At 43.2% G+C, this 13,575-nt stretch overlaps 1 protein-coding gene across 1 annotated transcript in view; it reads left to right on the top strand.

Annotated features, from left to right (window-relative positions):
* Nucleotides 1-13,575, top strand: part of ULK4 (unc-51 like kinase 4) — a 660,820-nt gene that overhangs the window by 435,521 nt on the left and 211,724 nt on the right. The window lies entirely within an intron of this gene.

Here is a 13,575-nt window from a genome sequence, read left to right as displayed (position 1 = left end):
GGGGGGGGGAGGGAGTGGGAGAGGGAGAGGAAGAGGGAGAGGGGAGGGGAGAGGAGGGGAGGGGAGAGGAGGGGAAGGGGAAGGAAGAGAGCAGACAGACAGACAGAGAGAGAAGGAAAGAGAGGGGGGGGTGGGGACTCAGTAAACATGTGGTAGGCACTGTCCTAAAAGAGACAAAGGATAGTCCTTGCCCTTGAGGAGCTTACAGCCTAAGCATTTAAGTCCTATAAAGAGGTGCTCCAAGGAGCGGCACCCAAGCTGTGGCATAGTTTGGAGCTAGCAAATTGGAAATGAGGTTGAGGCCTGGCTCAGAGAAGGACTAGCCCAAAGCTGACAGCTTTCTGTCTGGGCCTGGGCCGGGTGGTTCCATGGTCCGAGTTCAAGGTTCCAGTAGAGAGGAGGTTAGAGATGGTGGCTGGAGGAAGGTGGTCTGGGTTGGAGTTAGAGACCCTGAACATGAGGTGGAGGTTTGGTTCTGGGCACGAGAAGGTGAGCGCTCACCATACTTGCACTGAGGGCAGAATTAGAGTTCTTTGTTGGAAGCTCTTTAGAAAATAGACACTCTGGTATTCCCTTTACCATCCTACAGACAAAGCCTCAGCATAAAATCAGGACTGTTGCCTTTTGCCCCCATATCAGGTGAAGAAAACTACAATGAAACAGAAAGTGGACGCTTGTGTCCAGGGTTGTCCTGCCGAGCCTCAGGCCTCTCTGAAGGGCACGGCTCTGCCAAGGATGCTAGGCTGAGAGAAGGATGACCATTAGGTTCCTCCAGACACCTCGAGGATAAATGGCCTTTGAAGGGCTGAGCCCCCACCCAAGCAACAGGCTCCCAAGTTACGGTTCTGGATGCTGTGGCCATTTCTGCCACTGGTGCCTTACCAGCCTGGTTAGATTTGCTTACCAGGCAAATTGTTGTTGCCATTTTAGACAGTTTAAACCTGCCACAGTCTCCTTCCCATGGAGCTCCCCGTGACTGTACCTCCAGTAAGTACCCTGAGAACACGATGGGGAAAGCCCTGGGACTTCAGTTCGTCGACGGGTCAAAAATCGCTCAACCACTAAAAAGTCATTTCTTCGTTCAGGCTCGTATTGTGTGCTTCCAAAATGACGTGTTCCGTACCAGCCCATTACTATCTTTATCGCCCATGCTTCTGAATAATACTTTTGCCTAAGAATATCAAAACACTTTATTAACCTCCATTAAGCCTTTTAGTGCTCCTGCGAGGCAAGTTATAGTCCCCGTTTTCCATTTTAAAGAAAATGTTAGCAATAGCATGAATAGGAAATACCCCGTATGGTTTATAGCGACGTCTCAAAGAATGTCAGAGTATAGTTACGGGCCGCGGCAGTGTGAACGTTTGTGTACACAGGGAAACTTCCTGCCTTGGGCCTCGTTTTTCCTATCATGGGGAACTTCCTTTGTGTTATTTTTGCAACAGAAAACAGGCACACACGATTGTTGGAGTGGAAGTTTGGTCTGCTCTGAAAGAATGCTCAGGGTTGCTATAGAAAGTGCCTTGGACCTAAAGTCAGGAAGACCCGAGTTCAAATTTGTCCTCAGACACTGACTAGTTTTGTGACCTTGGTCAAATCATTTTAACCTCTGCCTACCTCAATTTCCTCATCTGTCAAATGGGGACAATCATAGTGCTCATCTCCCAGGATGGTTGTGACAATAAAAAGCGATAATGTGAGTAAACGACACCCCCCCCCCCATCAAACAAAAAGTGTTTGTTCAGCACCTCCTGCGTAAATATACAAAGAAATGAAATGGGTTTTGCCCTTAAACAACTTAAATCTATAGGGACTGCAAACACAGCATAAATAAACCGTATGATGTGACTGCCAAAAGGCTTAATGTTGTCTTAGGTTGTAGCGGTAGTCCTGGGGGCGGGGGGCGGGGGTGTTGCTAACAACAGTAACATTTGGGTAACACTTTAAGTTTTGTGAAATACGTGATGTGTTTTCTCTTTGATCCTTAAATGACTTTGGGAGAGAAGTGCTCTTGTTATCCCCACTTTACAGATAAGGAAAGGTGGGCAAATGACTTGCTCAAGGCCACAGTCAGTAACGGCCACACAGATGATGGCTATTATTCTTATTATTTAAATTAACCAATCAGGAAACACTGATGAAGGCCGGGCACTATGCTATGTTCTGGAGAGACAAAAAGAGGCCCAAGACAGCCCTTGTGTCAGGGGACAGACGGGACTCCTGGAATCCTAGCCTGGCTGACTCTACATGACTCTAGGAAAGCAGGCTTTTCCTTTCCGTATTTAAATTTCAGGAGTTTCCTTTCAACCAGAAAATGTTGTTTTAACACAGAAATGTGCCGCCCCCCCCCCCCAGGCTGCCTCCAGGATTGATCACAGAAAGGAATGGGACTCCCCATCTTAGCCACCTCCCGTATGTCAGAAGAAAACTGACTTTGGGGTCCTCGCTGGGGTTTAGCCAGTGTTTTTGCTGTTCACTATTGTTTTCATTGACGTAGTTCTGGTGATCCGTCCTTTCAGAGCCGCCATCTTCCCTCTGAATGGCTTCCTCTGAGTCTTCCCCCGCCTCTTTGGAGATCCATCACTTTCCTGAGGCCCTCCCAAAGCCAAGGCTCTGTTCTCAATCCAGGCTCCCAGATACACCTCAATCTTACCCCCCACCTCCATCCTCTCCTTGGCTCATGCTCTCTTCGGTGCATGAAATGTTTCCCTTCTCTCCCTCCCATGAGTGTGCCCTTGTGGAGGAAGTGCTAGACCCAGGAGTCAAAAGACCTGGGTTCAAATCCTGCCTTTGATATTGATTAACCCTTTGACCCTGGATGAGTCCCTTAAAATCTGCAAGCATCAGTTTGCTCATTAGTTAAATGAAGGGTATGGACTGGGTGATCTCTGTGTCCGCTCCTAGTTATAGAGCTGTGTGTGATCCAGTCCGCAAGTGTGCCAGGTACTGTCTGGCCACGCAAAAACAAAGGCAAAAGACAGCCCGTGCCCTCGCAGAGCTCCCAGTGTCGATAACATGGAAGCCACTCAGTATAAACAAACCATCTGCAGGATAAATAGAAAATAGCATACAGAAGGGAGGACCTAGAGGGCAGAGGGATTGCTACAGGCTTCCGGAAAAGGCAGAATATTCACTGTGACTTGAAGGAAGTGGAGATGAAGAGGGAGAGCATCCCAGGTCCCAGGATGCCCAGAGTCCGTGGATGCAGCATCTGGTCTGAGGTCTGGATCGAAGTGCCCTTTGAGGGCTGGAAGGCATTAGAACCCTGGAAAAGGAGGAGGGGGCTGGGGCATGAAGGGCGTCCCTAGCAAACTCATCCATTCTGTGACATTTTCCTGATCTTTCATGCTGGGCATGGCCGGCACTCCAGTGGCGCACAGCCTGGGGAGTACTTGTCAAGTCCTGCCTTGTTTTATAGGTTTCGTATTCGGTTCAGTCATTTTTCAGTCGTGTCCCTCTCTCTGACCCAATTTGGGCTTTTCTTGGCAAAGATACTGAGTGGTAGGGCTCTCATACGGATCCAAGGAGAATCCAGCTCATTTTATAGTTGAGAAAACTGAGGCAAACAAGGCTGCATTTGCACGTGGGTCTCCCTAGCTACAAGCCCGGCGCTCCATCCACTGTGCCACCTCGCTGCCCCGTAAGTTTCTTATGTGCATTTCTTATCTCCCACATAGACTGTAATAGCAAAGATGGGGTCATTTCAGATTCAATTATGCGTCGTGCTTGAGCATTTCTGTCTTCATATCTTCCATATTGCCTCACACGGTGCTTTTTTCATCATAACATTAACTTGTGTTTATCCAGAACTTTAAGGTTTCCAAGGATATTTTCCTTTGATATATTCATAAAGTCTAGATTATTTTTTTAATTTGCTTGGTCTGCCCCGGATCAGCCTCGTGATTTCGGTGGAGCTCCCTCCCGGGGGGCAAACACCCTCCCCCAGTCCAATACTTGTGTGTCTTCTAAACCACAAAGTTCAGTGCCTTGTCCATGGTCAGGTGGTCAGTATGTGTCAGAGGCAGGAATCAAACTTAAATCTTTTCCTCACTAATGACTTCTCACCTTTAAGTATTGCCGATATTATTCTTGTTTTGTTTTTTTTGGAGGGGGGAGGATAAGTGAAAGGAGATGAAATGATTTGCTCAGTCATACAACTAGCCTGTGTCAGCCTTGGAATTAAAATCTGTACCTTTTTTTTCTCCTAAAACCAATCGTTTTTCCTTTATCCCAAGCTTCCTATCATACCACCCATGTAATTTCACATGCTGATGGAATGAATGAAGTCACTGAGCCTGGAAAACTCTGATTATGGCTATAAAATATTTCCTCCTCTGTGAATAAACTCAGAACACCCCAACTATCATTTAAGATTCTTTTTAATCTGATGACATCTTATCTATATTACCTTATGAGGGTATATAGAGGAGGCAGCCGGGTGGCTCAGTGGATTAGAGTCAGGGCTAGAGACAAGAAGTCTTGGGTTTAAATCTGGCCTCAGACACTGTCTGGCTGTGTGACCCTGGACAAGTCACTTAACCCCCATTGCCCAGCCCTTCCTGCTCTTCTACCTTGGAACCAATACTCAGCATTGATTCTAAAATGCAAGATGGGGGTTTTTTGTTTGGTTGGTTTTTTTAAGGCATGTAGGGAAGAGAGAAGTCAGGCCAGGTCACAATCGATGCATACAATTGTGCAGAGCAATCCTATTTCAAAAAAGAAAGAAAGAAAGAATAAGAATCTCTAAGCTCCAGAGGACCCAAAGCTGAAGAGGGAAGCCGGCAGTGGCAGCAGAAAGAAGGGGGTGCTCTCGGTTCTGTTGGCAGGACACTGATGAAAGCAGGAAGAGGCTTTGGCTTGGTGTAGGTGGAGTGTTGCTAAGGGCACCAGACAGGAGGCAGAACTGCTTCCTCCTTCTCATGCTGGTTTCCTTTGCAAAGGAGCCTGCCGTTTACACTGGAAGTGACCACACAGGAATGATTCATGGGGAGTGGGTGCTCCGGAGAGTGGGGAGGGGGAGACAGGGAAGGGTCCAGGCATTTACTTAATGCCTGCTGGGCCAGGGATGATGCCTCTCCTTGGATCCGTATGAGAGCCCTACCACTCAGTGGCTATTGTTTTCCCTCTTTTACAATGGAAGAAACTGAGGCTAACTGAGCATAACGGATGGCCCAGCTACTAAATATCTGAGGTCTGATTTGAACTTGAGTCTTCCAGACTCCTGGTCCAGTACTCTGTCCACTCCCCCACCAGGGCTGTGAGAGAGCAACCTACCCAGATGAGCTACATCTTCAGTATGGGATGACTGAACCATCATCAGCAATATTTGAAAGATCCTAGAAAGTGGGAGCCAGGTGACAAGAATTAAGAAGAGAAAATGCTGGACAAATTAGTTGTGTGACCCTGGGCAAGTCACTTCACTTCTGTCTGCCTCAGTTTCCTCATTTGTTAAAGGGTGTAAATAAAGATTAACTGAGATGTATTGGTAAAACTCTTTGCAAACCTGAAAATGCTATCTCAATACTAATTATTCTTTTTATTTTAAAAAAGAGAATAAAATATAATTTTCAAACTCTGAGCCAGTGAACTTGACTGCAAACTCTGGAAAATTCTAGAATTTACCATTAAAGAGATGGCTAACGAACAAATAGTAGGAGAAGCAGGTGATTGCAGTGATGTAGCCCACGTGGTTTTGTCCCAAACAAGTCACACCAGACTGACTTTTCTTCTTTTTTGCCATATTTGACTAATCTGGTAGATAAGGGAGGTGGCACAGATAACATTTACCTTTCTTTTAAGAAAGTTTTTGATAAAGTATTCTTATAGGAATTCAAGATGGGTTCTGTTCATTCCCAACCTCAGATCTTCCTTCATGCTATTTTCCCAGCCTTGAATACAATTCTTCCTCCCTTTTGCCCATCAAAACACTGTGTTCCTGGCAAATTCTGAATCCTCTTGGATACACTCTCCCCTTTCTGTCCAACTCTCATTGATTTCCTTCTTCTCTAAAAGTCTCTAGCACTCACTTTCTGTACCACTCATTTTTTTAAACCTCTCCCTTCCATCTTAGAATTAGTACTAAGTATTTATTCCAAGGCAGAAGAGTGGTACAGGCTAGGCAATTGGGGTTCAGCGACTTTCCCAGGGTCACACAGCTAGGAAGTATCTGAGATAAGATTTGTGCCCTGGCCCTCCTATTTCAAGCCTGGCTCTCTGTCTACTGAGCCACCTGGTGGCCCCATTTTGACAATCTTGATCACCTACTATTTCATCACCCAACCCTTAGGTGCCTATTCTGCCTTCACTTATTTGTAAGCTCCTACAGGATAAATGACATGCCAGGAATTCCTTTTGTTTCTTTCACAGTGTCTAGTAATAGGAAGTGACCGCCCATTAGGTGTTCCATGAACATTTGTTGAATGAAACCTATAAGAATGGAGGATTTCCCCCAAGCTCTCTCTGTCTACCAGTGAGTAGGTTGTAGCTGATGTGGGAGTGAGGAGAAGGAATCCACCCACCCACCAGTGTGAGTGGAGGCTGTCAGAGTTAAGAATATCACTTGCATTTCTGCTTTCCTAAATACCCACTCTTTGCCCATTATTGCCTACTTCATTTTAGATATGATCAGCTAATGCTTTTAATATTGCTGATTGCCTTTTGGATGGGCAGGAGGCAATATTTCCTAAAAGTTTGTATTTCCCAAATCATCATCCATCCTTTCTCACTCTGATTCTCAGTGATATTATTTAAGATTTATTTACATAACGTCAACCTAACCTACTCCACTACAGTTACCTCTAGGTAATCGAGATGTTGGTATCCATAGTACATAATAACCTAAGCTTTAAGCTTCCCCCCTCTTCTTGCTCTGATTGTCTTTCCGAATTCTGCCTTTGAATTGGTTTTATCCAAAGCTTTTATCTTTTGAAGTATGAAACCTGAACCCATCTTTGGGCATGTGAAGAGAAACATGTTTACATGGCTGTAGAATTCAGCGGCTCCGCTTTTCATTTCACTTTAGCCAAATAGAACGTTACAGCATTCTAGAGCATGTATCCAGAATAAATTATATACTCGGAAGAAGACAGTCGGTGTGATTATCATCTTTTAATCTTGGGAGCCAAGTGACTATCTGATTTTGTACCAACCATATAGGAATCCAAGCACCATCTTGGTCATGGGGTCAGTGCATTTTGACTGTGCTCACATATGCATGCTAAGTTTTTTTCTTAAGATGTTCGTGTAAAAGGAAGTGTTCTGATCTATGTGCTTAAACTATTCAAGTTTAGGTGGGAAGGAGATAAGAAAATTAAAGAGCTACTTTATAAAATAAAACAAACTTTTCCCATGTTTGGGAAATTTCTAGCCCATAATCAACTTATTTTTCTCAGCCACCAGTATCTCATTTGTCCTTAGAACCAGGAATTGCAAACATTTTGATGAATCATTTCAACAAGTAGTTCTTTACTATGTTCAAGGCATTGTGCCATTGTGAGAATAAAGAAAAAATGGCCTTATATTCTGGAAAGGGAATATAATATGTACACAGGTAAAGAAATGCAAAATAATTTGAGAGGGCTGACAACTAAGGGCTTCTTGTAGCAGATAACACCTGAGCTTACAAGCTAGGAATTCTAAGCTTTAAAAGAAGCTTTTGATTCTGTGAGATGGAGATGCTGGGGCAGAAATGGAGTGGGGATGATGGAAATACATTCTGAGCAAAGACACAAAGGACCAAGGGAATGCTGAGTTTGGGGGAAAGTACGTAGGCTGGTTTGGCCAGACCATAGAGGATATGATGGAGAATAAATCTGGAAAGGTAGGTTGGAACCAAATTACTATGGGCTTTAATATCCCAACAGAAGTATTTGTACGAAACTATCAGGACTTCTTGAATAGGTAAAACATAATTAAGCCTATGCATTAGGAAGCTGGCAGCTACATAGAGGATAGATCAGAAGCTGATGCAAGTCCAGGTGAGATATGTTGGCAGCCATGAGTAGAGCACTGGTGGAGAGAAAAGGATAAATGTGGGATCTGTTCTAGAGGACTTGGCAAATATCTGGATCTCAGGAAGAGAGAAAGTCTCTCTCACTTCTAAATTCTGTGGTCCTGTGAAGGATTTAAATTAATGTCCAGTACTTCAAGTATTATTTTTATAAAGTTTATTATCTGACAAAATAGAACCATATGATTATGTTTTTTTACCTGCTCAAAAATCCCCGCTCCACCAAAGCCGCAACAGGAAGGAAAGAGAGTGAGAGGCGGGGCTACACCAAATTTATATCCTGTCTACATCAGCACATAATGACAGGAAGTGAATCTGGTTCTAGGAATCATAGTTTTGATGGTGATCGTAGTTTTTAGGGTAAGATTCAAATTACACACCTGTAATAAGCCCACACTATAATAAACATGACCAAGAGTTCAGTTTTATAACCTCTCAGTAGAACCACTGGACACTTTTTTCCCTTTAAAAAATATTTGAGCCATTTGGTTCCAAATTTTGGCTTTCCCTTTAAGAAAATGAATATTTAGTAGGAAAAGGAAAGACTTGAATCAGAGAATGTGAACCCAAACCCTGCTTTGTAACTTACTACCTTAGATGAGTTTCTTTGGCCTTGATTTTCTCATCTATAGAATGAGGGGTTTGGCCAGACAACCTCTAAGTTATCTCCCAGCTCAAAAACTCCAGCTACCATGTTTGTGATGATAATATAGTCCACGAGCTCCTTGTGAGAAGAGATTATTTCATTGCTTTGTCTTTATGTCCTCAATATCACCCATAATTCCCAACACATAGCAACTGCTTGTTGGTTGATTAAAACATGAGCCTCAAATAAACCATCTTCCAATTTTCATTTATATTTTCTTTAAATCCAGAATGGTTTTTTCAGAGCTCATCTCCAAGTAGAGAAAGTACATCTGGCCTCACATCCATTCCTTTCATACTAGATAAAGTGGCACTTCCCCAGGCCTGAGTAAGTGTGTGGAAGCAGAGCTTGGCCTTTCCCCTTTGCGCCTTCCTTCTACACTGACTCAGATTCTCCTGGTCTTACCTTTATGTGGGAGGCCAGTAAGAGAAACAGAGTCTTAAATAGATAAAAATCTGAGACTCCTCTTTTGACCCCGTTTATGATCCATACCTTTTCTTATTGAAAAACATTATAGCTTCTAGGAAAACTGTAAGTTCTTAGTAAACCAGCACTTAATGAGTTAACAGCCTTTTTTCACTCAACAGAGTAAAGCTGCAGCTGTGAGTATATCTCTCTAACTGCTCCAGGCATCCCAAGGTCATGGAGTGGCAAGCTCAGGCAAAACAACTTTTAGATAAAGTGAGGCTCATTTTTAACCTTGAGACTGTTTCTCATCCAGCATTATCTTCATAAGAAAATTCTTCGTAAAACTATAATTTTATTGTGCTTTGATGTGACATAATTTGTGTTTCTGCGCAAACGCAAAGTTTCAGGGGGTTTTTTTTGTGTGTGAAATGAGTCTTGAAGTATATATAATAAACTCTATGCTCCTAGAGACAGAGCAGCAGCATGAGCTGACGAAAAGATCTTCGTGTCCATTATTTCCTTATCAACTAAACTGTCCTTATCAGATTATCTGGAGATGATAGATAGATCTCATCGCCTTTACATAAAGCCTAAATGTATATCCTTTACCATAGAAATCTTTCTGAATTAGTGATTTCAGGGATCCATTATGAGTCCTTTAGTATAATTTACTCCCCAAACCTGGGATTTCCTGGTTCTAAATAGTCTTATCTTGGCTTTATTCTGCCTTCTATCAGAGATCACCTTCTGTTTGCAATGTACATGTCTTGAACGGACAGTTTTTTGCATATTTTCTACATCATTAGAATATGAGCTCCATAGGGCAGCGAAGTGGCTCCTGGGATTAAGAGCCAGACCTGCAGGTGAGAGGTCCTGGGTTCAAAACATTTCCTAGCTGTGTGTGACCCTGCGGACTTCACCCCCTTTGCCTACCCTTACCAATCTTCTGTCTTGGAACCAATGCATGGTATTAATTCTAAGATGGAAGATAAGGGTGGAAAAAAGGAGAAAAATATGAGCTCCTTGAGCTCAGACACAGTGCTTTATCCTTTCTTTCTGCCCACAATGCTTAGCCCAGTTCCTGGCACATAGGAAGTGCTTAATAAGTGCCCTGTACGCTGACTCATGCCAACTAAACTGTTGATCCCTGATGGAGAAGTCTGTTATGCCAGCTGTTCAGTATCCATATAACCATATTAGTAAATCACAGAGTAACTTAGTCCTCTGGGGCCACACGAGGATTCCTTCCATGCTCTCAGGAGCCCCGTCTCCCCAGGGCAATATGGATTATTTCAGGGCTTGGCGTGTGCCCGTGGCCTCAGTGCCATCCCTCAGACGTCGGCAAGGTTCCAGACTCCCTGAAATGATGAAGACAAAAGAGGGGACCTCCGGGGGGCTGCCCCAGGCTGTGGAGTCTGTTTTCCCTGATGGTGATCCCTCTAACAGACTGCTCTGGAGGGGAACAACTAGAAGCATCTGCGTCTCTGGCCAATACCCTTGCAGTCCCTCAGCATCCTATGTAAGATTAGAAATTAATATCCAAATACTCCAAGTATTATATTTTATAAAGTTTATTAATAAGAACTTGAAGCAAAAGGAAAGTAATAGCCTCAGTAAAGAAAGAAGCTTCCTGGGACCACCCATGTGGGGCCACCAGAGAAGAGAGAGCTAGAGAGGGGTCACACACACCTTTACCTCTACAACGTAAGCATGCAACTTGGGGGCGAAAAGGAAAGGGATGCTGGGTAATGTTGTTCAGGGCTACAAAATTCTATTTACACAAATCCTGAGCCGTCTCTCACGCCGAGCTCACAGAGCACTTGTCTGCTCTCTCTCATTTGATCTTTTTTCCTTTTTCTTTTCTTACAAGGAGCTCTTTCTTAACCCCTGAAGAAAGTGGATAGGCCCTGGTGAGTCAGTTATTCAGATTGTCAGCATGTTCTCAATTCATTTCTTCTGTCACCACCTGCATCCATGCACAGAAGAGAGGCTCTGCCCCTTCTCCCCTCCCCGTGCGGTCTGTGTCCCATCCAGAGCCTGCCTGAGGTCATCCCAAAACACATGAACTCCCCCATTCAGCCCGATACGTCCCCAGGTGCTCAGGGTTCAATTTCGGGCCGGATGGATCTTTGCAGGCTGTTCATATTGATTCAGTTTCCCCTTTAGTGTACTGTTTAGCTAGTTTTATTAAAATTTACGCTCATGAAATAACATAGATTCGGTTTCTAATATGACTGGGCACGGGAGAGATATTTCTTACTAGTGACATTACATAAATATATACTAGGTCAATATGTCAGTGATAATAATAATGATGATGATGATAGTGATCATTTAATGTTTGCAAAGTGCTTCACAGTTGCTATTCTATCCATTTATTTCTGACAATAAACCTGAAAGGTGGGTATTTCATCATCTCCATTTTACAGGTGAAGAAATCGAGGCTGGGAAAGGTTACATGGCTTACCTAGGGCTGCATAGTGAACAGGTGTCTAGGGCCAGATTGGAATCTGATCTTCCTGATTCTGAATCTATCTACTGTACAACCTAGCCTTCTTATCCTATTTTCTCTAATTCTCCAAGGACATAATCATACAATCAGTATAGAATCATGGAGGCTCTAAGGTTTGTCCACTTGGTCAGTCACTATTCATTTTAAGAAGGCTCTCTATAGGGAGCATCCTCAGTGGTTAGAGAGCCAGGCCTAAGGTGGGGAGGTCCTGGGTAACCCTAGGCAAGTAATTTAACCCCAGTGGCCTAACTCTTAGCACTTTTACTCCTTGGAACCCATACAGAGTGGATCCATGGTCCCACCAAGGTGGATAGAGATCACAGGCAAATCCTCATTTTCTAGTCCTAATGTAGCCATATTCTCCTGTAACTTCCCCAGAGAAGATCTGCCCAATGTGTTAGAGCCCTCCTGAGGACTTTTAGCCTTTATATTATTATCATTGCAGCCTTTGGGCTGTGCATCTGTTATCACTTGCTCTTGTCACAACCCAATTTCTTTTCTAATCTTATCTTTCCAGGATGTATCTTCATGTAACTCATAGGTTTGCAGGTTTGCATTAATAATCTACTTATGCCCAGTGCCCATCTCTCCTTTGTCCTTTGGGTCACTTCTATGTCACAGAGCTGATTGGGATCACTGAAGGTATCTCACCTTTCCCCGAGCCATGTAGTCCATTCTCTCTTCCCAGGCTGGGCTCTGCTCCTAGTCCACCTGCAGTGACTGGCCAAGATAAAGGTGCCGATGGGCAGCTACCTGCCTACTTGGAGCAATTGGCATTTTTTCCATTTCGTTTTTAAAAATTTGGATTATTAATCCAACCTTGTGACTGGTTGTGAATCTTATTGAGAAGAGCCTGTAGTGTTCTGATGCACATCCACAAATAGGGGCATCTGAAGGACATCATCATTTATAAGGAGTTCCTCTTCCCTTTTGAATCTGAAAAATAATTGTAGCAAAAACTTTTGCTCAGTTTATATTTCCTCCTTCATGCTTTTCCTTTATCATAATGAAAATAACATACATTCATATAGCACTTTTCAAAAGCAAAAGAACTCCATAAGCCTTATATGATACCCATTTTTCAGGTTAAAAAAAAAAAAAAGGAAGAGCTAGAGCAGTCACTTTAATTTGCCAAAGATCACACTGTAAGTAGTTCAGCCAGCCTTTGAATATACATCTTCTCATTCTAGGTACCACGCTTTATTTGTCCTACTACCCTTCATCTTACGTCATTATAGACAGCCCAAGACTTGGCATTCGGTCCTCAGCTCGTCTCTGTTTTCACACTTTCTCTGAAAATTCACACTTTAGAGATTGCCTCTCTGGTATAACTCTTAGATCCCTCTATATTGCCAATCTTTACCTCCCTCCCAAACTCCAACCCCAAATTTCTGTTTAGTCTACTAGACATTTCTCTTGGAGCATTCTATTTTCGTCTCAGATTCAACATGTTGAAAACTGAAATAATTGCTCTCCTAAAACTGATTTCCTATCTTGACTCCTCTATTTCTACCAATGATATTATTAGTATAATTATTATTCCTTTTTGCTCAGGTTTCAGGCCTTAGTTTCATCTTGCATTTCCCTATTTCCTTATTCCACTTTGGTAACCAAGTCTGTGCTGTTGATTCTTGTTTCAGAATGCTTTTTTTCTTCTTCATTTCTGTTGCCATCACTGCATGAATGCCTTAGTTTAGACCCTCAATGACTCACAACCAGAGTATTCTAGTAGGCTCCTCCCTGGTCTCCTTATCTCTACTTCATTCATTCCCTGTCCTCTATTCATTTAGCAATCTTTGTAAAATTCTAGTTTTGCAATTTTTCAGCTTGGAAACCTAAAGAAATCTTCTTGTTACTCAAAGAATAAAGTCCATAGCCTAGAATTCAAGGCCTTTTACAGCCTGCCTCCCCATGCACTTCTACGATTTTACCTCTTACTTTTCCTTACTATAAACCCTCCATTCTACCTAAACTTAAAACAGTTTCCCAAAAATTTACCTTCCT

Source organism: Gracilinanus agilis, chromosome 5 (assembly GCF_016433145.1).
Source record: "Gracilinanus agilis isolate LMUSP501 chromosome 5, AgileGrace, whole genome shotgun sequence".
Classification (NCBI taxonomy): domain Eukaryota; kingdom Metazoa; phylum Chordata; class Mammalia; order Didelphimorphia; family Didelphidae; genus Gracilinanus; species Gracilinanus agilis.
Note: the sequence above shows the minus strand (reverse complement) of the source record. Positions and strands in the feature narration are given on the sequence as shown.